This window comes from Coloeus monedula (genome assembly GCF_965178545.1).
Source record: "Coloeus monedula genome assembly, chromosome: 14".
In the NCBI taxonomy this organism is placed as follows: domain Eukaryota; kingdom Metazoa; phylum Chordata; class Aves; order Passeriformes; family Corvidae; genus Coloeus; species Coloeus monedula.
The window spans coordinates 6,767,455-6,794,028 of NC_138794.1; the positions used below are offsets into that span (position 1 = coordinate 6,767,455).

The 26,574-nt window shown below is 44.0% G+C and overlaps 1 protein-coding gene across 1 annotated transcript in view; it reads right to left on the minus strand.

Moving 5' to 3' along the window:
* The window catches only part of AKAP13 (A-kinase anchoring protein 13), a 200,941-nt gene extending 175,897 nt beyond the window's left edge, over positions 1-25,044 (minus strand). Inside the window, exons 1-2 of the mRNA XM_082291019.1 lie at positions 24,914-25,044; positions 4,413-4,467 (exon numbers count right to left, since the gene is read on the minus strand). The gene's annotated coding sequence lies outside the window, so the exon portion shown is untranslated. The remainder of the gene's footprint in view (positions 1-4,412; positions 4,468-24,913) is intronic.
* Between the last annotated feature and the right edge of the window lie 1,530 nt (positions 25,045-26,574).

The following is a 26,574-nucleotide window of genomic DNA, read 5'->3' on the forward strand; positions in this document are numbered from 1 at the left end:
AAAAATTTACATGTTCCTATAAGGATGCCTCTGCATATCCAAGACCTGCATTTTGTACTCTAGAACTGTGCTTGTACAAAGACTGGCAGAGCAAAGCCCTCCTCTACAGCTGATGCTCTTTTGTGCTGGGATCACAAATTGAAAGTGGACAAGATAAATACTTAAAATCACAGGTCCCTAGTGAAATCTCCTCAGCACACTTTACAACCTCTCATGCCCAGTGACTGCACAAATTCTCCCCTCTATCTATAGATTGAAAAAATATTCCCCCAGTTTGTACACAAATGACAGCAATTCAGTTTTGAAGGGGAAAGAAGGAAAAAGGCAAGCACTCAAACTCTAAGGATTATTTACGAACAAGCTGAAGCCCTATAAACTTGGCTGTTGAAGAAAGACAATCCTCTCTAGCTTATGCCAAGTGGGTCAGACAGAGGAAGAACCTCAGCAGTCTTCAAAGTCGAAGCAGATGGGGAAGTGAATAAGTGCCCATGTGAGCAAAGAGGAAACAAGATTCTATTCATTTTAGCTTGTTTTACAGCTTCAGTTTTCTAGACACCATTGACTGACATAAGCAGAGGAGCTCGCTTCTCTAACAAGTATTAGAAATGCAGAGTAATTACTTAAGACTGCTATTGAGGCAAAAAAATAAAGTCCCAGTGTGTGCAAATTGAGGATGTTGCTTAGCTCAGCAGGAGGGAAGCAGGTGAAGTGGAAGAAAGGTGCTAAGAGGCAGAGAACGAGAGAAATGTTCTTTGCTTTGTAGCTATGAAAAAACCACTTGGGATTCTTTATCATTAGTGCTTCAGTACCAGAGATATAAATATTTACGTAGCTGTAAAGTAGGTTCTACTTTAGAGCTAATTGTAGCTCTAATTAGAGCATTAAAAAAACCACATACGCTTGCAAGTAAATTTTTTACCCTTTTTGAAATAAAAAAGCAGCAGTCCACACATGCCACAGAATGACCATACATCACATTCCTTAAAAAGCTGAAGCTGACCTCTAGGTCCTTTCTCAGGCTTTACATCGCCAGACAAGATCCGGGCCAAGACCATTTCCATACACAGGGATGCATCTCTGTCTCAGGCTAACCTCATCATCCAAGTGATGAAACCTAAAACCAGCTAATCTCCCCCAGGGTCATGCTTGTGGAGCTGGGAATCCCTCCATCTGCCCCAGCAATATAAAAACATCACTGGCTGCAAAATAAACAGCACATGAACCACATAACAATTGCCCCTCCAGTCAACACTGCTCATGCCACCCACCAAGGCCTAATAATTTTCTAACAGATCCCTCCCCCTAAAAACTTTTCATACTTTGAAGAAAGACCTTGTGCAAGTTGGCAACACACAACTTCTTTTGGATCCATACAAAAGAAGGACTCCCTTCCTCTCCAAATTCCTAGGAGTTTTGCAAGCTATCTGCAATCAGACAAAGCAGACCCTGAAGGAGCACACAAATACTTTGAATCAAGAACTTTTAAACTGAGCTGGCAACAGTGGAAGGGGGAGTATTCAGTGTTATAGCTTGCTAGGGAGACACCAAGAGCCAAGGACATGCTGAGGAGATGCTCATCTTCCAAAGAAAATACTGCTGAGAGAAACAGGCATCCTTCCACCATTTATTTTAGGAGATGGCTGCTGAGCTGCATCAGCTATTCCACTGGTGTCTCCATGAGTGTTTTCTGCCCAAGACTCCTGCTGGAAGAGTCAGAGCTGCAAAACTTGTAAGAAAACTCGACAGGAAGAGGCACTGAGGGGTTGAACAACACCAACCCACTTCGGATACACACTCCATCTTCGCTTATGCAAACTCAAGTGACCTGATATCCAGGGTGGGTTGTGTGGAGACCAGTCAAGATAGAAATAGGTGTATGAAGTCTTTGCTTGTTTTTCTGTGTAACTGTACATCAAGAAATTTGCTAAAATGAGAAGTATGAAGGAGAGGAGAGAGGCTATGTTATGAGTAACAGCAAGTGGAGGGAACTTCAAACTACAACCACTTTAGCTTTTTTCCCTATTGTTAGTTATCATACAAGCTGAAAAGTGAACCACCTTGCTTTAGGTAACTTTTTACCATGACAGCTATTCCTTTTAGCAAATATATCATCATTCTCACAGCATCTTTAGATGCTTTAAGATGCAAAGTGAGGACTCCTCCAAATCCCTCTCCGCACTAAAAAAGCTCCAAACACATTAACCTTGAAGGACCTGCACTCTGGTGTAGTTGGAGGGAGAAAGAAAAGGTATACAAGGTAAACTCATGCTGGCTCTTTAAGAGCATCTCCACAAAAAGGATTTTTTTTTTTTTATGTGATATGCACAGTTGACCTGGGTTAACACTGTGGTGTGGGGAGTTGAAAAGGGATCACCTGATGAAACAGAAATACCTCCCTCCAAACTGTATTGCAGGAATTCCAGCCAAGCACCCCAACCGCAGCAAACAGTAAGAGCCTTCTGGAACAGCACACGTTCTGTGTCAGCAAAGCAGCATTAATACAAAACTCAATTCAAATAAAGGAGCACTGACCCTTCGGAAAGGGTAGAGCTTCATCAGGCTTCTACCACACCAAACAAAGACCACTGAAGATACTCAAACTGCTCCAAAAAAATTATTATATCAAAAGGAGGAAAACAATGTCAGCCTTGTACATGTTTTGTTGCTGAATAATGACAGTGTTTACCTTCCCAGCCTAACACATTACTGCTCCGGACCCAACTTTAAAACAGAGTACATGACAGAATTAATTATGTCCTTTCCTCTTAACTACCATTCCCTGGTTATTTATTAGCTCGCTCTGCATATATTCATAGATGTGTCTAATATACAAAGTTAAAAGAACTTAAAACTGATGCCTAAATACTTCCCTCATTTGCAGGGTCCTCTCCATCCTCTGGACAGACAGTGGCATCAATAAATACAGCCTCAGGCTGCAAAATAATCACTGCTCAGGAAGTTGAGGGAGACAAGGAGGAACCTCAAGCCTGCTGCTAGGGCAAGCATGTTTCAGGAGCAATGCAGTGCTGCTCCCAAGCAACAATCTATCTCAGGCATGTTCTCAGAGGGCTCTGCTAAGGACTTTTCCAACTTTGTTGGAGGCCACCAGCCAGTTCCTGCGTGTTTCTGGAAGAGACAAAAGTTACACCACACAAAATACCCTGAGTTCAACACCCTGGCAAAGGAATGGCAGATAGATAAACTCAGATGAGCTACCTAAAAGGAAAACTCAAAAGCCTCTCCGCAGTTGTCTGTCTTCACTCTCCTGAAGTCCTCCCTGAAGAGGGACAAATATCAGGGAAAAGCAGATTGGAGAAGACTTCTGGTTTAAGACAATCATTTTGATTTCACCAAGGTCCCTCATCTCAAGGAGAAAAGCTGCCCTGATGACCATTCACTGGAAGGAGATCAAAAGGAAAAGAGGGTGGGTACTGCAGACAGCAGAGACTGGAGAAAAAAGAAAACCCTTTCAGCGACACAAAGAGTAGCAGCACTTTTGTCAGGGTAGATGTTAGGACACTGTATTCCCATGTGAACACTGCAGTTGCTTTTGGCCTCATCCAGGATCAACAAGCAACTCCAACTAACACACCGAATTAGCTGTGTATCTAAGGATTAACTTCTTGCCTTGCATCGGAGGTCAGTCGAGTCTTCTCTCCACCACAAAGGAAAGCATAGTACCTGTTGGTACAGCAGCACACTTAGTTCTTCCACCCATCATCCACGGCACCGGATTTGTGCCCAGAATGCCCCAAAGATATTCAGAAATAGACAAGACCAGGTGCTTGCAATCAACACTCAGAAATCCTGCCAATCACCAACTATGCAGAATCTGGCATTTTAGAGGTGTAGATGGGGTTCAGAAGATCAAAGGGGGTTGTTAAATTTGTTCATGTTCCCCCATCTTTTGGGCTAAAATAAATATAAAACTCTCAAGCTTTTTATTATTTCTCTCTATCAGAAGCTCCTGCCTGAGGGAAAGAGGGAAGAGACAGGGATGGAGGAAGAGCAACTCTATCTACAAACCTGGAAGCATGAAGCTTTCATTTCATGACAAAATGATATTAAATGATAGCAACAAGTTTACTTTCTAGTGGGGAAAAAAATGCAGAGCATCTCTTGAAAACAAAATTTATAAACTGATGAGATTATGCAGTAATATGCAGATATAACCTGTATTTCATTATTCTGCACCACGTCCACTTCATCTGATTAAATAAATAAATGAGGTCCTTATGTCATACTAGAGGCATTACCCCTACTTTTGTTTACAACCTCTTTCTAGCCTTTAACCACAGCACACGCAGCACAGCTGGCTGGCAGCTCAACGTTACAACCCAACATGCAAAAGAAGTTAAGATAGGGGAAGCGATGCTAAAAAAAACCACAGGAAAAAATCTTGCTTCACTTACCTAAGCAAAGTTGTCATTAGAGAATTTTCCAGTAATAAAATCCAAGAAAAAAAGCCTGAAAAAAAACATAGAACAAGGCAAAGTTTTAGTACATAGGCTATTACTCTCACTCATGTTTTTTTCTTGGGAATGGGAAAAGTCAGTGATTTAAGAAAAAGCAAATTCACTCCATTAGTTGCCTTTCTGATAGTTATTTGTAACAAAAAAGTCTTCCTCAGACAGCGAACATATCAGAAACAATAGGGCAGATTTTTCACTGCTGCTGCCAGCATTATACTAGTGCAATTCCCCAAATGTCAATCACGTTGGGCTGCAATAAAACTAGTGTTATCCAGCAGACGAGTCAGGCCTAGGGCAATTAGCTAAGCTGCCCCATTTAGATTTTCAGTCATCTCTCCCTCCCACTGAGCTGGATTACCAGAAAGTTTGGACCAAGTTGTGGGGTGGGAATCAAGGAGTCACACATGTTCACCAACAGAGAGTAGGGCTGAAGGTGGCCAGAAACAAAACTGCTGCTTATAAAAAAAATACCCAAACCACCCCAGGGCTAATTGCAAAAGACTGAGGCAGCACAACACATATCAATATTAAGAAAGCTGGGAAATACAAGACTTCATGACAGGCATAAAAATCCAAAGCAAAGTATAAGTTACTGGCAAAACTGGCATGTGGCCATGACAGGTTTTACCAAAATCACTGCTACCAAAAAACTCCTGGAAGCTTGTTGAGACTCATGAATGCAGACTGAAGAAAAAAAAAAAAAAAAAAAAAAGAGAAACCACACACCCAAACTAACTGAATATGGATGACTGCAAGCCTCCAAATCAAAGAGGGAGTTGACCACTGTTTAGGAGGAAGAAATCATTGCTTGTTCCAAGATTAAAAACTTATAATTCTGGCCCCGGCTGAAGCACTATCATTCACTAATCTGCTGCAATTTAGTCGGGCTGATCCCCTGCTCAGACAGACGGGGCATTATCAAAAGTTCCTCCATTCATTTCGCTTCCTGTTAGCCAGTGAAAGCCCCTTTTATACCCTCCTCCAGAGGCTGCTAAAGCCAGGGAAGACTTTCCGATGGAGAAGATAAGGTAGTTGGATTTATTCATGAGAGGAGGAAGGGAAGTTGTACAGCCTGATTACAGCTGCTCCAAAGCTGAAAACTAGAGGTTTGGAGGAGGGAGGTGGAAGATGATGGATTTGTTATTAAATAAGCATTATACCACCACCATTATTGTTAGAAGTAGCATTAACTCTCATGATACTCAACTACAGAGTTGAAAATTTTACTCTGAACTTGGCATCATCAAATATGCACATGTGGTTAAATAATTCAAAAATACACGGACAAGGCAGAATATGGTATTTTTTAGGAGACTAAGAAAATAATTTTTAAAAAAATATTATACCTAAGACCAAAGGACAAACTAGCCAGAAGAGTCAGAGGGAAGACACTATAAATGGTCTCCAGATTGAGACTGTTCACATATCATTTTTGGGGTCAGATCTTGCTCTTATTGTCAACATGAGCACTCTCAGACTTCAATGGCTTAGGATAGTGATTTCCACATTACTTAACATGTGTCAGCAATTTTGAACAGTTGCTTTGCAGAGTCTTAGACCAACCAAAACCTCACCAGTGAGAGCCCAGTACAGTACTTGGCGGATGAAAAGCTGCCTGGAAACTCTATCAAGTCTCTGAAAAACATTCCCCCAATAATGTTCAGACAATCTGGTATAGTTAGAGTAGTTTTTAAATGCAACAAGATGGAAATGCAAACGAAAACACATTTCTCAAGTTTAAAAAGGTCGAGCCAAAGCAGCGAAGCTCCACCAGAAGTTAGGGCTAACAATGATGGTTACAGGGGTAAACCCTGCCTCTTCCTTCCCCTCTCCCAGACTATTCTTCTCCAAACGAAGGAGCAAAATAAACAAGAATCCAAATACCCACAGCAGAAAATCACAAGCAGCTTTAAAAGAAAGAAAATAACTCCACTATACCTCATCATTACTCCATCCAGTCCAAGTACACATCAAGGCTTTAACTGTTTTCCCCTCTGACAAGGCTAAATGACATAAATACAAGCAAAAATAATATATTTTTAACACACTATTATATGAATAGGAAAACTTAAAGCTACCAGCTTAAATTAGACAAGGATGGAGTGTAAATCTCTGTTGGGCAGAAAGAGGGCATAACCAAATCTAGAACGGCATGAAGACCCAACAGAGATGGTTCACAGGTCACCATAGGGAGGGTGAAGTTATCAATGGTACTTGTGCAAATAGGGACAAGGCTGACAAATTAACTCTTGCTTTGCAGAACACCCATATGCAACCAAAAAGCAACAAGCTACAACAGAATCCAGAGGTTATTTTGATCCATCTCCTCGTTTAGGTTATTTTATATACACTATACAAAACTTGAGCACAAACTGTACAGATCAGTTCGCTCCGTGGTCACATAATTTCTTCTCAGTGATCAAAGAATCAGGGAATGAGGAGACAACAGCTTCTTTTATTCTCACCCCAGCCTTTATCTCTTCAGACTCATCACTTCAGGCAAAGCTCAGCTGGCAGCTGCTCTCCTCACTTTGTGCTGCAGTGGGATCTTGCCTGTTGAAACCACCAACTTTAATCATAAACTACAGCAAACTCTGCAAACGCTCAGATTTAATGGGTCCCTCAGAAAAAGCTGCCAAGTCTCAGATTCCACCCATAATAAACAAGGTAATATTGCTCCCCTATCTTCACAGGGACTTTACAACACAAATCTGAAGGGACAATGAACTGTTATAAATCTCCAATGCACAAAAGCAATTTTACATGCTAATTTGCAGTTTCACACTATGAATAAGGACAAATTTATCAAAGCACAAAGGGTGTTTCCTATAGTGGAAATGTCGTAATGGGATGACAAGACATAGCCTGCTTGTTCTGCATGTTTGGTAAGATTGTTGGGTCTTTCTTGTCACAAAACAACTCTTGTTACACCAATATTTAATTAAAAACAAGCAAAAGTCCACCCAAAATTTCCCATTTGTTTTCAGGTCTAAGGAACCCACAGTGACAAGTTAGAACTGATACTGCATAACAAGGAAATGAAGAGCCATGAATGAGATTTTCCTTGGTGTTTTCAGCTTGATAAAGACCCAGCTGCAGCAATGCTACAGCTGATTCAAGGGAGTTGGACCAAGCCTGAACACTCTTCCCACTCAAGCTGACAGACTACAAGAATATCACAGCCAGAGGCCCACGCCCACTGGTACAGAGCTGGATACAACTCATTTTTGTTCTGTGAAAATATGACTTTACACGTATGACAATTTCAGGAAAGCCAAAAAAAAACAGGTTTACTTGGCTCTTACATTTCACTGCCTGCCTTCTGCAAATTCAAGGTTGGTTGTTGTGATGATGCCAGGGTTTGGAGGTCAGTTTGGTTTTTTTTTAATAACCCCAAAACCTAAAAATTCCTACTTCTAAAGACCACCTTATGTTTCCCATAGGCCTGGGCATAGATACACAGATGCCCAGTTTCTAGCATCCGTAGTGTCAGTAGTTACACTTGGAATAGCTGTGACTGAAGGCAATGGAAGATTTCAAGTAGTAGTTTCTTGGCCACACAAGCCTGCAATTCCAGATTTCTGCACACATTGCGAGGGGCATGTGGCATTACCAGTGGCTGGCGTTCAGCACGTTCCTGGGCAAGGTGGCTGCAGCGGAATTCAGAGAGAAAAACAGCAAAGAAATCCAAAATTCAGAGAGCAAACCCTGTACATGCAAATCAGGCTTTGCAAACCCATGATGCACTGAAAGAGTAAGGATTTTCCATCTCATCTCCAAGCACATACTCAGCAGTGCCAGGAAGGTTAGAGGACTGCCAGAGCATGCACAGGAGAAGGTTTGTCTGCAAACAGCCTTGACTAAATTCTTGTAGCCAATTAAGCAACAATTCTCCACTGAGAAAACAGCATCTCCCAGTTCCCTGCCTAATCCTCAACTCCTGCTTCTTGAGCTGGCTTTCAATTTTTAAGTCTTATGTTTTTCTTCAGCAGCAGAAGACAAACGGATGCCAATTCCGCAGACATCCTGGTTGCAAGGCTTTCATTTGCCTTTTAAAGACCATCAGTACTCAGAAGTGACTTAACACTAATGAGCTTTCACCAGCAAGTCTGCACATTAATACATGTGAGTAGGCACGCTAAATCCACTCAAATTACCTATCTGCAAGGCTCTCCTCCAGCCTGGACTGGACTTCAAGCCAAGGGATGATGAAACCTGGAAGGTAACTATGGATTGTCTCTCGTCTGCATCCCTTTGTTAAGCTGCTCAGTGATGCTAAGCAGACGCATTTTGAATGTGCTGCTTCATCTCATGTAAGGGGGAGAAAAGGAAAGAGTCAGAAATAGTACTTATCTGAAAAAAAGCAAATATTTTAAACTAAGTACTGCTACTGTTTGTAGAATGGCCTGTAAGAGAGATATAGCTGAAATTCCTTTAAATACATGTGTTCAGTTTTGAAAGTGCAAACAAGTCAATCTGACAAACCAGCTCAGTTAGGATTGCTCCAACAAAGCCAAGGGTCCCACCCCCCCAACCCTTTTCCTAAGTAAGCCAGCACAAGTTTCTGGCATAGGCACTGGTGTGTGAGATTTTAACATTCCCCTTTCCATAAACAGTCATACATCAAGCTCTAAAAATTTGCTTCACAGAAACATTTGCACTAGTAAAACTCAATTATTCTAATATTTGTATGACACACGCAGGAGGGGTACATAAAAAGGTTATGGTGAGCTCATTTAAGAATTTAAACAAGTACTTGATAAAAAGGTTTTGAATTATTCACTCAGCTCCACTATTAAATCAGGCTTCCAAAGGAGTCTTTAAACAATACAGCCCAGAGACGCTGTATTTATAACAAAAAGGCAGCGCTGAAGCCATCACACTGTCTCACAGCACAAACCATTCATAATTACAGTGTAAATGAACACAGCCACGGTATCGTGCCTCGGTCACAATCCTGCCAGATTAACTGGACACTTTAAACATTTATACAAATATTCCTTTCTGGAGAGGCAGCACCACTTCTGTCTAAATATCTTAAGTGCTGCTTTTTAAGCTAAGAAAGAGCAATTTCTTCAAGAACATCCAAAGTTGAGAGAAACACTCAGGAACAGTACCAAGCAAGATAAAGGCAATCTTTTACAAGTATTTATTTACTCTTATACCAGCCCATTTGGGCTCACAAGTAGTACTTTGGTATGCCCACCAAAGCTTCACAGCCAAACTTGAGTGAAGACATCACCGTGCATCTCAGTTATAAACTTCCATGCTAAATTTACACACAGCACAACAATTTTCTCAATACTTGCTGTTCACACGCATACCAAACCTCTTTTTCCAAACCTCAGGGCTCACTTGAAATAATGGCCATCTCTAGAGGGAGGAAAAATAGAGGGTTTGGAAGAGATAACATGAGTGGTGCTTCACTCCTCTGGTACACACATCCTCTCACCACCTGCTTCCTTTCTCCCCATCCCTTTTTCTTCCACCTCGCAGGCTGCTCTTGGTAGTTCAGCTCAATGAACATGAGCCAAGATTTCCTCTCAAAATAACTACTCCCAGACAATTTCAGCTATGAGAATCACCCACAGAAACCTTCCCATTTGCATATCATCTTCTCTCCTTCATCAGTCTGTTCCCAAGTAAACTCACGGGCTGGTGATTCGAGGTCATGAAGTTATGGAAAAAAAAGCAGGATACCATCCCAACACATCCAGCCATGTTCCCAGAGCAAGGGCAGGATGAGTCAGTCTCCCAGTATAGTCAATTTCAGGCGTTTCTGGCAGCATTATTTTAATGACAGCATTTCATTTCCTTCAGCCATCTCATTGAGACAGCTCAAGTTAAGTATTAATGAAGTGCTTGAATACTCTCACTGTCTGGAGGAGACGTGGAGTGTCACCTAACCAGCTGCTCAAGATTCACACTTAGCTGCTCTGGTCACCAACACAACCAAGAAAAGGATTTTTGCATCACATGAGTTAAGGAAAGATTTGGGTGTAAGAAGCATGAGCCGAAACTACCACAGTAACAAATACCACTGAGCCCTGAGCAGAACCAGCAGCACATCAACCAAAGACAACCATAATCCCTTAAAAACAAATAAAAATCTAAGGCTATCTTGCCATTTCTGAAGAAATGGGGGTTTGGATGGTTTTGTTTTGCTGTTACAAAGCCAAGCCATTGTAGCAGTGCCATCAGCAACACCTCCTGAAACTTCTTAAAAAATTTTTAAACCTTTAAATTCAAATTTGCTGATGTACTTTCCTTCAAACCTACATCCCATCTCCTCACCCACATGTTCTTACAAATCCATCTATTTGAAGCAGTGGTTTTCCTGGTTATGGGTAAGGCTCAACACCTGCACCACTGCAAAGGTAATTATGGCAAACTACCATGGCTATTTGTAGACTTCCTGTTCATCAAATAATATTAGTGTACCTTTGCCTTGAGCAATTATTTACAGAGCTGAAAATCCTGAAGTGACACTGGAGATCTCAGAAGCATTCTGCTGTCCACCCCTCCATTATGCAATGATGCTTTGTATTAGCTTTTGGAACTACTCAAAGGGGAAAATAAAATCATAAGAGTAATTCTTTATAAATCTGTCCAATGTAAAGGAGGGGGAAAAAATGTAATTCCATTAAAACTCTGCATTAGCTTACTCCAGTTGAGACTGGGAGGCATTTTACACTTCAGCTGAATTGGCAGCTCAAAATCAACTTCAGGCTCCAACGCAAGCTGTAAGTCAAACTCCTCAGCAGAGTAAAACCCATATTAGCCTGCCTTCACTGTAATTTTAATCTTACTTTATTCTGAGTATGTAATTTATGTTAAGAATAAGCCACTTTTTTCAGAACGGGATATACAGCATGCAGAATTAGTCCCTGGCTAGCACAGTTAAGGCTTCCCTTAAAGAAGTATTTCTTTACATATTGACAGCAAAGGAAAAAAAACACTGAAAGCTTAAAAAAAAAAAAAGAGTTTTCATAAATGCATCTCAGATGGCTGTATTAATTCACCTAATATATATCCCTAACCCATCAAAACCCAGCCATGCAGCCTCACTTTAAACCAACGTCATGTGCTAGAAAGAGGTTTGATCTGTTTAAAAACTGACACTTCTTTTTCACTACACACACAAGGGGTGAGAGAGGAGAGAAAAATAGTTGGTATTCCTACCTTTAAAAAGGAACAAGATCATCCCATTCCTTCTCCCATCCATTTTCCCAATTTATGATTAAAAAATAAAAAAAATAAAAATAAAACAATTAAAACCACCATGAAAACACCTTGTAAGGACAACATCTCAATTTCAAGTTCCACCAACAGGACAAAATGCGTAACAATTTCTCTAGCTGAAATGAAAACAACTTCAAAGCACTGTCTGAAGATCACAAAGTCAGTTTTACAGCCCAAACTGTCAATGAAGCTGGTACACAACACCCACCTGCACCAACACAAGCAGTATTTACATCCTGTAGCCAACCTAAAGCTCTGAAGCCCCAGTTACTATCTCTCCCAATCATGAAACATTCACTATGTATTTCCTGCATTATTTGCATGGTTACTTAGGTTTCGGGGTTTTGTTTGGTTTTGGTTTTGTTTGGGTTTTTTTTATGCCCAGTAAGTAAAAAGCTACTAAGATCTCCCACCCAAGCTCAGAGGAAACTCCAAGTGCATTACCAAGGTGGTTTCCCACCCTCCTTCTGCACTTGCTGCTGCAGTTCTGTGTTGTCCCCTTGGCTCCCACTCCTTTCTAAGAGGTAACAGAATAGTTCAACCCCTATCACCCATCCCCAGGCCTGCAAACCAACACATCCTTTTCAGTGAAGCTTACACCCTGCCACAGCCTATTTGTATAATCTGAATGGGAGAGACAGGGAATAGTTAAGCATTTGGCAAGTGAGTGATTTGAGAGTGAAATGCAAGAGATGCACACACCAGAACAGCTGGACTGTGCCAAGAGCACGAGCTCAGGTCTGTTCCATTCGCAGGCTGGCATCACAACACCAGGAATCTGAATGACTTGCACTAAAATATCTACGGGAAAAAAATTCATCACTCCCTTTACCCTCTAGATTTTCCTCCATTTTGTGTGGTGCAGACACAGAAAAGTTAAGCAGAGGGCTTGCAGGACTTTGCAGCACGTTCAGCCCCGCACTGTGCTCGAAGCAGGAGCTGTGTGAGGAAAGGGAACCGGAGAGGCCCTGGACAGATGTTTCCATTCACCAACGCTGCCAAGGAGCAGGGAATGCCGAGTTCACTACCTTGGTGTTATTTACATTTCACAACATCCAGCAATAACCATGCCACAAGCAGTTTAGGAAAGGAAAATACCACGCAGCAAGGGAGTGTTTTACCATCGCCTTCGTTAAAGGGGAGAAAAATTGGGGTTTTTTTATCCCAGTTCTGAAACTTTGCCTGGTTTCATTTTGCCCACTGCCATCCAAACAGGACACAAGCATGCCAAGCCCCATCCACTTTGAGAGAATTACCAGCCATTGCCCTTTTGCACACACGATTGCTTCTGGGGTATCAGAGATGGTTAACTGTGCCACCCCTGAACCACCTGGACATTTTCTTTCCATTTTCCAGAATAAACTGACTTTTGATCTAGCACAGAGGACAGTTTCTCCTTCAGCAACTGTGCCACAAACCAAATGTTCCGAAGACCAAACCTGAAAATACCCTTGGTGGAAGGGTGCATTTCAGAGGCATTCATCCAAACCTCAGTCCTGAGACCCAACAGGTTTGATAATGAGCTGCCAGATCCAGTTTGGCAACTGGAACAGCTACTCCAAGTGCTGCCCCATCCACCCGAACACACTAAAGCGTTAAGACACGGACCACATGCAACAGTGTGCTCTGCATGTCCCAAGGTGCTCCCTGCAGCCAGAGATAGGAAGGATGATGAGGGGAACATTTTTTCACACCATATTATGATCCTCCAAGTCCTCTCTGAGCCCACAGCAGAGAGATAGAGAAAATAAAAAGACCAGTATTACCCATTTCTATGTCAGTACTTTCCTGAGCTTTCAAAGGGGTTCTGGATCTCAGCAGAGACACTGTATCATGTTTCTCAAAGCTTCGTGCTGGTGAACACTGCCCAGACAGGACAACTTTACTGGGAGTGAGTGCAAGGCTCCTCTCCTGCCACTGCCACAACGGGACACCTTCCTTCCCAAAGTAAACCAGACACTAATGCTATTTATGGGTCCTGTTGCAGAACCAGACAGGCTTCCCAGCCACTATTCATCAACGTGCAAATAGGTTTTATTCCATGGCAGGCAGAAGAGATTTGAAAGAAAAAGTCCTGAAGTTCTGTCTTATTTTTTGAAAGAAATCAATGGTTGAAGATTAGCTGGAAATTCAACACAGAACAGTAATACCTGCAAATAAAGGCTGATCACAATTCTACGGAAAACACTTTGTTTTTTAAAAATTGACAATTTCAAATTAGTTCCTAAAGAATTACTAAAGGAAAGCAAACATCCATAGAAAAGGCAGCCAGCTTATGTACCAAGGGACAGACCTCCTGAAGAACATCAGCTCTATCAGTCCTCCCTATCCAGAAAAAAGGCATGGAATGTAACTGTGAAATCTTCCTTACTTTGCAGAAAAAAAAAAAAAAAAAAAAAAAGGACTACATCGGCTTCCAGAGATGCACAGATGAACACTCACCAGCACTACTTTCAAACATTAATGGAGCAGACTCCACCGACTTGTCTTCCTATGTCTTTGGGGTTTCAGTGGGAACTACAGCTTTGTTCTTACAAGCACTTTTCATGGAAGCACCTTTGCATTTAAAATGCCAACTGTAAACGCATCTGCTATGCAGATAAAGCACCCACAAGCACTTAATTTCATATGCAAGAAGTTTTACAAAGCTCTCAAAAGAGCCCAAGGACATTTGGAAGGATATATGCAAGTTTAGAATGAGTCTTAGCATATCATCAACCAAAAAAAAAAAAAAAAAATCTATTCTTAGATATCTCCCTTTGGTGATTCCTATAATCTTCCTTTTTTTTTCCTCCTACTCCTTTGAGAAAGTAAGTTGTTTGGTTATTCAAAAAAAAAAAAAATGGAAGAACCTGTTTTGCAAGGCCTACAAACAAAGAAGTATCTTCCAAAAAAAGAAAAGCTCATTCAAAAGTATGTAAATATTAGGGCTGGTAACACAAACAATAAAACCACAGGAAACACAAGAAATTAAGAATAGATCAGGACTCATTCAATTTCCTGGCTGCTGGATATATAAGCACTTTTCTGGGTTAAATGTACAAGACAAAATTTATTTTCTGAATAAGAGACATCAGGGAGTTAACACAGATAATTTGAAGAGGCAGAGATCAGTGTCTGTTCTGATCCTGCTTCTGCTCCTTGGCAGGACAAGGACATTGATCAAGGCAGCTACACCCAGGACCTGGCACATCAAGCACCAGGGGTTCAGCATCCTGCACTGAGCAGTGAATTCAAGTTTGGTAAAGTCACAGAGAAGGCCAAAAACAGGATTACTCCTGTCTCATCACAGGACGCTGCTGAGTGCCCAGTGCACACCCCAAAGGCTGCTCTTCAACAAGGGACAGCTCGAAGCTGAGCATGAAGCAGAGGTGACAACTAGTTCCCAGCGTGCAGGGTGGTCCCTGCCACTGCCACCCTGCAACTCTCCCTGGCTGGAAGGCACACTCCCAGAGCTTGACACCGCCTCGGGCATATTCCCAAATTCCCCACTGACGCTAGGCTTTCATCTAGCAGCATCCCAACAGTTCTTTCTCTCCTCTCCATCGTGGGCATTTTTTTTTTTTTCCACCCAGCCAGAAGCAACAAGGTCTCAAGCAGACGGAGTTGAACATCTCTTGTGTGGGAATTTAAAATGCTGCTCTGCCCAGCATCACAGCCTTGTTAACTCAACCACACTGCTCCTGCTCCTCAGTCCAACTTCCATCAAATGCTAAGCCAAGTCTCCTTCTTTCCCAAGGTATTCAGCGGCTCAAACTCAGACTTATCTAATAACCAAAAAAAAAAAAAAAAAAAAAAAACAAACCTGCAAAGAAAACAATGTATTTCCTTCACTGCAAACACCAAATTATGTACTTACCCAAAGAAAAAATCTAACAAGACTTAGAGCATGTTTCCTCCAAAATGGCTAAGTTTCTTTTGGCACTGAAATATCACAATCCCAAGGCATAAATACACACAGGTATTTATGCAAATGGTAGTATTATTTCTTAATCAGTATCAGTAGCATTGATCGGACTAGATTTTTAGTAAAAATTGGCAAAGATTTTTTACAATTCATTCGTGGGGGGGGTGGGGGGAATTAAGACCCCTCTAAGCAGAGTATTAAAAAGCTTGATAAATTTATACTCACTTGATACATTTTATCTTAATGTTTGATCTTTTTATATAATGCAATTGTACAGTAACTGTTTGACTGCCATTTATCTGCCATATCATAGTATTAACTGACATCACAGAGGGGATGGGTCCTGCAAATAATCCAGCAAAGAAAGGGTAAAAAGCACACTCGTGTTTTGTAGCTTCAGGAAGATGTATACATTTTCAAGCACTTTCTTTGCCACAGGTCCTCCATATTCCTCAAGTAGTTCTGAATTTTCATTTCAAAACTTGCTCTCCACATATTCAAGTGTTTTCCTTTTCTCCACCCTCCGTAAGTTGTTGCTGGGATAGGATCTCTTATTAGTCTCAAAGAACCCGATGACTTCTGAACTTTGAGATTATAAAGCAAGAAAGTTACTGAACACTCACATGCAAGTTGATTGGCTAAGAAAAAGTAGCACAAAGTCCTGCCAAAATCCTAGCTAATCTGATAAAGGAAAAACCAGGGAGGTCTAAGCACTAAACCCCACGGTTTAAGTAGAGCCAATACCAGCTGCAGAAGGAAACACATCACATGCAGCAGAGCACTCCTCCTTCAGAAATGCCATCTGAAAAGACAACATTTTACAACCTTATTGCCCATAGGTAAATTGCAAAATTCCCAGAACACAGGAAAACGTGTGGGACCGACAGGTAAATTTCACACCGATCAAGAAACACAACTTGAAACTGACTGGAAGGAGGGAGAAACAAATTTATGAGACCTACGTGACACGAAGCCAGTTACCACTTAAGTACTTCTTTAATTCTCCCGCTTTCAGTGCACTTCACAAACAATTAATCCTCTTAACATCCATGCAAACATATTTATTATCCACAGTTTGAACTTGTAAGCTCTTAACGCAATGGTCTAGGTCTTTTCCTGGCTTAATACACTGCTCATGAAAACAGGGACCAAAGCTCTTTTAACTGTGGAACAGCTCCCAAGAAATCTGCTCCCATCACCCCACTCCCATCAGCATCTTACAGAGAGACAAGAAAGGCACCCACTCAAGAAAATACTTTTATAAGCTAGTTAAAAGTATTTTATGCTAGTTATGTGCTCAAATCTCAGCCTCCATGCTACACACACCCCTCTTCAGGGTACATAACCAAAATACTCAGCCAAAATTAATTAGTAGCTCTGGCCGGGGTGGAAAAGCAGCTCCAAATTTTGGAGACTCCCAAACTCCCACTGCACAAACTTTGCTCAACTCAGCAGGAGCCACCAGCACACAAACGCAGCCACACAGTGGGTACCAACATAACCCCCAGCATCCTCCCACAATGGGTCTGAGGTCAAATGTGTATGTATTTTCCTGCTGGCATCTGCACTACAATAGAGAAAAACCTGCAGCAACATTTTGCCTTGAATCACACAAAAGTGTAAAGAGACACCCGGACCTTGTGAAATGAATGTTTATTACACAAGGCCTCCTTTTATGACAGTACATATAAAAGGGGTTTAGTCTTTATTTCTCTACCCAGCTGAGACAACCTACTTTTTCTGCAGCTGCTAGGAGAAGAGAAACTATAAACATTTACATTTAATGCAACAAAAGGTTTGCTCACCACCTCTTGTGCTCCACTGTGCTCTTAGACGATGATCACTCATCATAAAAATGGGTGGAGTGGCTGCAAAACACTCACTGATGGAAAAACTGACTCCCATGTTCGAGAGAGGTTCCTGCACAGGCTGAAAACCCCACTGAAATGGAGTGCTGTCATTACTCCCAGGATGGGAAGTCTTTGGGCTACGGATGCAAACACATCTGCTACACAGCACGTGAAGCAGCCCTGTTATACTTCATCTGAGAATCACCCTCTGCACCAACTCAAAGCCCTTCAGATCAGACTACAGAAACTGTTCTAATCTAGGCCACATGTAAACTCAATCATCTCCAGTTTGGTTTTAAACAATTAAAAACCAGCACTCCCAAGTACAAAGTGCAGACTCGAAGATGTCCAGTGCCGTCAGCACCGCAGCCTTGCTGCTGCAGTGAAAGATTTATGGTAACAGGGAACAAAACAACAGAACTCATCACGTAACACCAGAGGTACATCACGTAAGCCTCACTCCTTGGCTGACTCACTAAGTGGTATTAACTTAAAAAAAGCAAGTCCCAGTTTTGCTGCCATCTTACTTGTGGGCTCAGCAATTAGGAAGCATGCCGTGCACAAGCTCATGAGCCAAAAGAAATTACTCTGTATAAGGGTCAAATATGGTCATCCTGTCCTCCCCTTCCCCCCAAAATAAATCACTTCCCCCCCTTCCTTTAACACCTGCTTCCTCCATCCAAGCATTCATTGTCCCACCGCTATTATGGGACCAAAAGCTTCAGCATCCCAGAGGAAACTCAGGATGGAAAACAGTGAGTGCAAAGCAACCAAGACACATTCCCTTCAGCAATCTCACCCCTCACCAGCCCTTATTTTCCCTCTTCCTATTGATAGTAAAATTTAGGATTTGGCCGGCTGTTGATAGCCACACATCCTGGTATTGAATGCCACTGTGCCCACTAGTGTGGACTTTTCTTGCTCTCACACCTCCCCAAGAACCCACAACCAACACCACAGGGCAGGAAACTAAGCCAGACAACCCACAGCCCGACGCAGCACAGCTTTCTGTACTGTTGCCCTGAAGGGAGAGACTTCGCACAAGCAACCACTCTGTGCATCCCTAAAAAGTAGCAGGAGCACGGTGACATCAAGAAAACGGCAAAAGAAGCCTTTGGACAAACCCATCCTCAGCATCAACTTCCAGCAGGAGGTTTTTAACTGCAGGAGGTCGCTGTGCACCTTCACACTCCCACTTTGGTCTTCCCTACGCTGAAAACAGGGATACCTGCAAGAACACGACGAGTCGGCCAGCATCCATGCGTGACACATGCCAGGTGTGTTAATCCATGGGAAAAGAATGGGTGAGTCAGTAGTTTGAGTCTGAAGACAGTCCAGTTTATGCTCCATGCCAAAACCTTTGTTTGTAATGGTTTTACTAAGTGCAGCATTCAGACTTACAGAACAGTTACACCACTGAGGGCAGAGGCACACTGGGAAAAAGATTTACTTTCCCAAGTAACTTTGCCAGAAACCTCAGATACGGTTTAGGTGAAGATACAAATATGTCAGAGATTTTAACATAACTTGCTGCTCCAGTTTGCATTAGTCATGGGTGATAAAAAGCACAGAGGACTCAAACATGACACATCAGGCACTTTCTCTCCAGACAAAGTTTTGATCATCAGCATCAAATGACCTTTAAGACCACTTTAAATCATGCTCATAGTGAAAAAGTCTCATCAAAATTCAGCCCTGTATTTAAGTAATTCATTGGGGTTTTTTTCCCCCCTTGCACTCAGAAATAAAGCCTGAAGTAGCTGCTACAGAAGAAAATCCTTAAAGCCTTCCTTTTACTCTGGATCAGGCTAATCTCAGCAGTGCTGTCACACTGGAAATAACATCTCACATTAAAAAACAATTTGGGGAGATCTCTCACCATGTATTTTGCAAATGTAACATTAAGGTAAAAACAGTTCAGCAACAAGACTAAAGGGAAAGTTAGATCAGCCACCTGAAAGTAGTCAAAAAAATACAAAAAGAGACCAGGAGCAGTCAGAAGCTGCCGTGGAAAATTTTGCACAGTCTACTAGAAAATTTCACAAGCGCTTGAAACAAAGATGCAATGGATCACTTGCAACTACCTGAGCTCATACATTTTGAATAGTATCTAAGAATAGCAGCTCCACAGGAGCCAATGAGTAATCAGCCTCCACCCCATGATTTTCAAGGAAATCAAAAGGTGTCCTCCTGAAAGGATCAAACCTACAAGAAAACTATGACAGTTCAGTTGTCATATTGACTGAACAAAAAACTACAACCAGTTTTGGAAAGACAAGAGTAGCCAAATGGGAAAATTATTTATTATGAACAGCTTATGGAATCACAGAAATTTAAAAAAACCAAAAATTTCACTGAAGAGACTGGATCATCTTAAAGAAATATAAAAGTGAATTGGGAAGGGGAAAGAGATTCAAGAAAAATACAAGCGGTCCAGGAGAATCATCTTTGTCAAGACAACCTGTGGTACAGAATTACAAGTTCACTGGTGAAGAAGCACCATTGTGGATGCTGCAGCCAAGGCCACAGTCAAGGTCCTCCACCAACCACAGAAGTCCCTAAGGCCCACACCACCAGAAGACCACACCCAGAGGCACCAAACCCAACCTCATACCCAAAACATGATTGGAATATACTGTATTTCAAGCCCTCAACACAAGTGCTGTAGAAGGTGCTGATAGCAGTTTGAGGGGTCATTTTGCCTTATGTTTTCTCCAACCCTAGATTAAATATCTAGGCATTTGGACTGTAAGAACTACACTGCTATGCCAACAAAGAATTAACTTTTTTTTCACCCATATTACAAATCATCCAATAAACTCTTCAGCATCAGATTTTTAGGTTTCTTTTCAATATATGTAAAATAGTCTTGTTAGACTGCCTGACCATGTCACAACATGTGATCCATTACAGCTACAAGAGAACTAAAGCTTACTTTTTCCAAGGTATCACACTGCATACTTTTTAAGAACTGTTGACTACTTAATACTTGTGATTGCACTTTCTTCCCCTGTTCCTCAACAACCGAGCAGCCTACCTAAAATGGTTATAAAGAAAACTTTAAAAAATAGTATTAAAATGGCAGAACTTATTTTGCAGAAAAGATTTATCTTCACTCTTGACAGAAATAACTGCTGTCTTACAGAAATTAAAAATTAAACACTTTGACTTTTAACTCACTGGCTTATCTCAGAAACATCTATCTCCCATGTCATCTTCACATGCCATAAAACAGGGATAGGCACCACAGTCAAATGTCCTCTTTGCAATTGGAAAAGAACTTGCAAGAGTTTAGGTTTCTCCTGGTGGAAGCATCCAACCCTCTGCCACAGCAGCTGCTTGTGGTAACACAAAGGAAACATGAGTCAGGTAACTGATGCAGGTAAAGAATGAAGTTTTTCTTAATTGATACAAGTTATGAACTGTATAGACTAAAAACAATAATGCATTCTTAACTGGGATCCATTTCCCAATCTGGTTTGCTGAACAGACCCAAAAGCCCCGGTATGGCCCAGCTGGGGAACTGGAAGAAGCTGCTTATGCCTATACCAACACACAGAAGACATGAGAGAACAAAATTGCAGTTCAAGTTTAGGACGACACTGAAACTTTCACCTACTGCATGTCTCCACCAGCCACCTCGAGAAGGACAATAAAGTCTTTACAGGACTTGTGGCGTCGCAGTTTATATGTCATGCAGACATTACGAGAGCAGTCACCCTGTTTCCCTGACCAAGCACCATAAATATATAGAGGTATATTGTTCTGAAAATGATCTGTATAGCTTCACTGCAGCAACAAGTTCCCAGCATAGCTGCTTTTCCTGGAGCACTGCCATCATATTTTCTTATCACTAACCGAAGTAACTAACCAGCTAACTCCCGGTGATGGGCTTTGCCTTCTAGATTTGCATAAAGGTCATTCGCAAAGGGAAAAAGGCAGGCTTGATAAATAAATAAATAAAAAGAAGCCATTGTGCCACATCCACGGCTTTGTTTCCAAAAGTCACAAAGAAGTGCAATGCCAGGCTGAAGTGTCTGACTATTCAGTAAGTACAAGGAGTGGCCGATTCCCTCCTCACAGTGAGATTGTTGACAGCTGTTTTAGAAGAGAAAAAAAAAGGGAAGCATGACTAAGCTATTCATAAAAATTGCATTATATCCAACATCCTAAAAACAAGTTTTGATTTAGAGAAGGTGCAAGACTTCGTGGACGTGACTGACCAGGTGGTACATGCCAGCCCTAAACCAGGCTCCCAACTGGATTATATCCCCTGTGGCAAAGCCCAGGGCAGCAAAGAAGGACTCTATTTACACCAGAGCTATCAGCTGCTTCAGAACGTCAGTCATTACCTTTATCTGTCCTACAGGTGATCAATGCAAGCAAGCACATGAACACTTGGCACTGAGCAGCACCCAGTAATCACAAGGTGCAGGCTGCAAGGTGTTTTCCTCCCCAGCTTTCCACATCCAGCCTCTCATGTGCCAGCAAATAGGAGTTATCCTCCAGCTGGAAACCACGCCAACAGCCAACTCCCTTTCCAGGAGACTGGTAAAACACGGGGCCACAATCACACAGGGAGGGCGTATCGTGCCTTTATGGCCTCCCAGACTACCTAGCCGTTTGCTCAAGTTTTTAACTTCTTAGCAGTGCCTTCCACCAGTAGAGCAAAGCCAAAACCAAATAGTTCCTCCATACTAATCAGCTGTGTGGTTTAGCTGACTTCAGGCTATTTATTGCCTGTGTGGGGAACCCCAATAGAAATAGCATTTAATAGCACTCAAGTAGATTGCAGAGATAACCAACAACAGTAATAAGCAGAAAAGCTCCCAAGCTGCTTCAAGGTCAGTTTTATTGGTGAGTGGATCACCACCAAATACCAGGCAGAGAAAACTGATACACTAGTGTCCTGGAAACAGTGGAGAAGTAGATACAGCAGACACTGCAGCTTCTACTAATGATTTTTTTGTTAAGTAGTTATTTATTAGAACTTATTATTCCAGCAGAAAATTATATGAAAGAACCCCACTGCTTTTGTAACACAGGAGCATGCGAACACCACCAGTAAACCTACCAATGTTTTTTTCCTCCAGTATAATTTATTGACTGCTGTTCTTAATTCATGCTTTGGATAGAATAACCAGATTCCTTTAACAGTACTTAATCCTCCTCTTAGCACAGGAGCATACCCTAGACCAGAACACGGCTTACTCACTAGTATATCCTGCTGAGAGATTAGTGAGTTCTGCATATGCCCAAGTCTCAAAGCTGCGCTACGCAGACTGTGTTTAAAAACATCCATCATCGGATAGTACCTGGCAGAGTTCTGTTCCTATGAGCAGCTTTGAGTTCTTAACTGCATTTCCCTCCTTTGATGCAGCGAAGCTGTAAATCAGGAACATCGAGCTCCTGCCTTTCTCTCTGGCTGCAGTCCCTGGCTGGACTCTGTTACTTCGAACCCGTCGTGTCCTCACCTCTCGGGCTATGCTGGCCATCTGTGGCCGCCGGAGCTGGGCAGGAGAGCCAGGCTGGAACGCCGTCACGCAGCACAGCTCACCCACACTACCTGCGGGGGACTCGTCATTCAGACTACCTACAAAACCTGTCTGCTTGGCAGAACTCAACACCCGTGCCCTTCCAGCAACAGCCCCAGGCTAACCCGTCTGCCCAGCACTGGGCAGCACTGCAAGGACAGACGGACGACAGAGAGGCTCAACCCATGCACACGGACGACAGGGACATGCTTGAACCCGTGACAAGGGAAAACACGTGCCCAGATGATCCTCACCTTGCCTAATGAACTCTCACCCTGGTATAAGGCTTGTAAAAAAAAAAAACCAAAACAAAAAATAAACCCAATCTGAAGTGTGCAAACAAAACACTGTCACCATGTCCGAAAGCACAGCAAATGTCCCTCTAGTACAGACAGCAGCTTCTATCCACAGACAGGGATGTTATGAGGTTAACATCAATCTACTCCCACTACTAAGCTATCTATGTATAAAAGTACACCTCCTCTAACACCGCAATAAATGAATCATTAGTATCTTTCCTTCAAGGACCCATGTGGAACTTGGTTCACCCTTACAATTCCACAATAGCTCAGCAAAGGTGTGCAAAACACGAGAAACAGACCAGACAAGGGACTCAAGAGAGTCACCACAAACAGAATTAATGTAGCTGGGCCCTTTAAAAGCAATTAGATTACATTAGCCAAAACTCCCAGCATACAAGACATCCATGGATCTCAGACCAACTGTCTAAACTCAGCTCTGAAGCTACATGCTTTACATATTTCTACTGCATTGCATATCTCCATGAGTACCTAAAGTTTTACGGCTGACGGAGATTACAGAGAGCCACAGTGACCAACTGTCCTACAGCAGTACAGGATTTCTAATCCCTTTATCAAATCCCTATCTGGTCATCCACAGCAGAATAGCTACAACACACTCTTAAAAAAACCACAACTTTTTATAAATCGTTTTTTTCCCACCTCCAATCTCCAGCTAACATGAAGCCCTGTAAAGGACACTGGAGCAGAACCAATTCCAGAGGTCAGCAAAATCAGACTCTGCAAATCCCAACTCCTGTATACGACTTGCGGGGACAACACAGTCACAGAAGGCGGATTAATAAACCCCAACAGCTTACAGGTTAAGAAAAACTACCATTTCGCAATCCTCATACAGAAACTCCTGCATTAGCTTCAGAAGAAGCGTCTGCACTCGAGAAGGAACAAAAAATAATTATCTTTTCAAGCAACAGAGTGAACGCATGAAACAGGCCCCACGGCAATGACCCTCTGAGTGACACCAAATGCCACTGAGACCCATAGATGACACACACCAACACCAGCGTGTTGCGGGGGACTCCTGATACGAACCCTCGGTGACTTTCTGTGCAATAAACCGAGATACAAAGTTGTGTCTGCAAGCCTGTAGAGGGGTTCCGACCGGGATATTAGTAATCCCGGTGGGGAGGGAGGCTGGGGGCCAGGCGGATGCGTGTCCCCGGCACATCCCCGGGCACACCGGGGCTCGTCCCCGCGCGTCGCCCCGGCAGCGGGGCCGCCACCCCCGCCCGGCTGCGGGGGGACCGCGCCCGGCCCCGGCCCGCAGACAATAGCGGCGGGGAGCAGCCGCGCGAGTCAACACCAAATAAATGAAAAACTACCGAGAGCCGTAAAATGAAAACGAATAAAGCCACGCGGAGGACAGGGGCCGCCCGGAACGGCTCCACGCGAAGTTGCCCGGAGAAAAACCCCCCCGAGGACGAGGAGGAGGAGGAGGAAGGGCGGAGGAAGCGTGCGAGGGCGCGGGAAGGGGAGGGGGGCTCCCGCACACCCCCGTCCCCGGGGAGCGCCCACCCCTCCGCCCCCGCCGCCGGCCTCCCCAAACTTTCCCCCACCCCTTCGCCCAACTCCGGCGGGGCAGACTCACCGCGGGGCCCGGCGTGCGGCTTCGCCCCTGGCAGCGGGGCCGGGAGGGAAGGGAGAGGGACGGGGACGGGGAGGGGGCGGAGGAGGCGGCCGGGCCGGTGCTCTCCGCCCGGGGAGGCGGGCAGGAAGGAGGGGAGGAGGGCCGGGGGCTGCCGCCTCGCAACCTGAGCCGCCGCCGCGCCCGCCCCGCGCCCGCTCGGCTGGCCCGGCCACTCCGCATGCGCCGCCCCAGCGGGGCCGCCCCGGGCCGGGCAGTGCGGGGCTGCTCTGGGCTGCCGAGGGCCGGGCAGTGCGGGGCTGCTCGGGGCTGCCCCGGGCCGCCCCGGGCCGGGCAGTGCGGGGCTGCTGGGGGCTGATCGGGGCTGCCCCGGGCCGGGCAGTGCGGGGCTGCTGGGGGCTGATCGGGGCTGCCCCGGGCCGGGCAGTGCGGGGCTGATCGGGGCTGCCCCGGGCCGGGCAGTGCGGGGCCGAGCGGCAATGACAGCTCCGGCTGCGGCTGAGGTCCGGCCGGCCTGCCGTGCGCCGTGAGCAGCGCTGGAGAAAGCCCCGCTCTCCGCCCTGGGGGCTTCGCCCTCGCCTGTGCCCCTTCCCGGCTGCTCGACTGCTGGGGGAGAGGCGGCTGCGTGTGTGTAACATGGTGGTGCGGCAGGCAGCTCCTTAGGCTGTGGGTTTGTTTTTATCGGAAGGGGATCTGGGGGTTGCTTCATGCCTGGAAGAGTTCAAGGCCAGGCTGGATGGAGGTTTGAACAACCTGCGCTAGTGGGAGGTGTCTCTGCCCATGACAGGGAGGTTCGAACTGGATGGTGCTTAAGGTCACTTCCAACCCAAACCATTCTAGGATTCTAGGATACTGCCTTCCCACGTGCTGAGCTCCGGCTGTAGGGCCTTTTCTGGTTGTTGCAGTTCTGGCGTCCCCACTCCAGCAGTGAATGCCTCTCCTAGTGCCCAGAGCACAAGCTGTCTGGGATCTGCTACACATCTGTACCTGTCACAAACACAGCAGCTCCACTTGAGTCCCACCAACCTAGCCCGTGACCTCGTCCTGCTCCTCGCCCTCTTTCCCGGTTCTCCTATGGCTGTGTGCGGTGTGTAGGTTTGATGGAGGAACATCTCCCGTAGCATTCCCACGCCTTGCCCCGGAAAAGCAGTGGAAACGGCAACCCACCATTAGCAAATGAGCTCATGTAGTCTGTGGTCCGTGTGTGGCTGGGCTGATCTCTTGTGGTGGTGACTTGCCTTCAGTTACCGTTTTTGTTGGAAGCTCTTTGGAAATGCGTACACGTGGTGGCCCAACAATTCCACTTGGCTCCTCCTACTGCACGCGTGTGTATCCCGCTAGCCCTGGTAGTGGCTGGATGATCCTGTGCGCAAAGGCAGCATCTGCGCTGAGCTTAACATGTGGCATTTCATGAGAACCACTCCAAAAACACTTGACAATTCTTTCCAGAGACCTTGCTGCTGGTCAGAGTACTGGGAGAAGGCTGCAGGTAATTCCCGTACGTCATGTTCTCTAAGTAGAACAGAAAAACCAACACTGTGTACGGTGCAGAAGATTATCTGCTAAAAACCCTGCACGTGAACTTGGCATTAGCTTCCAAAATATGCACCGTTGATTCAGTTGAAAGCAACTGAAACAATAAAAGTGGTTTCAATGCTTGTGCA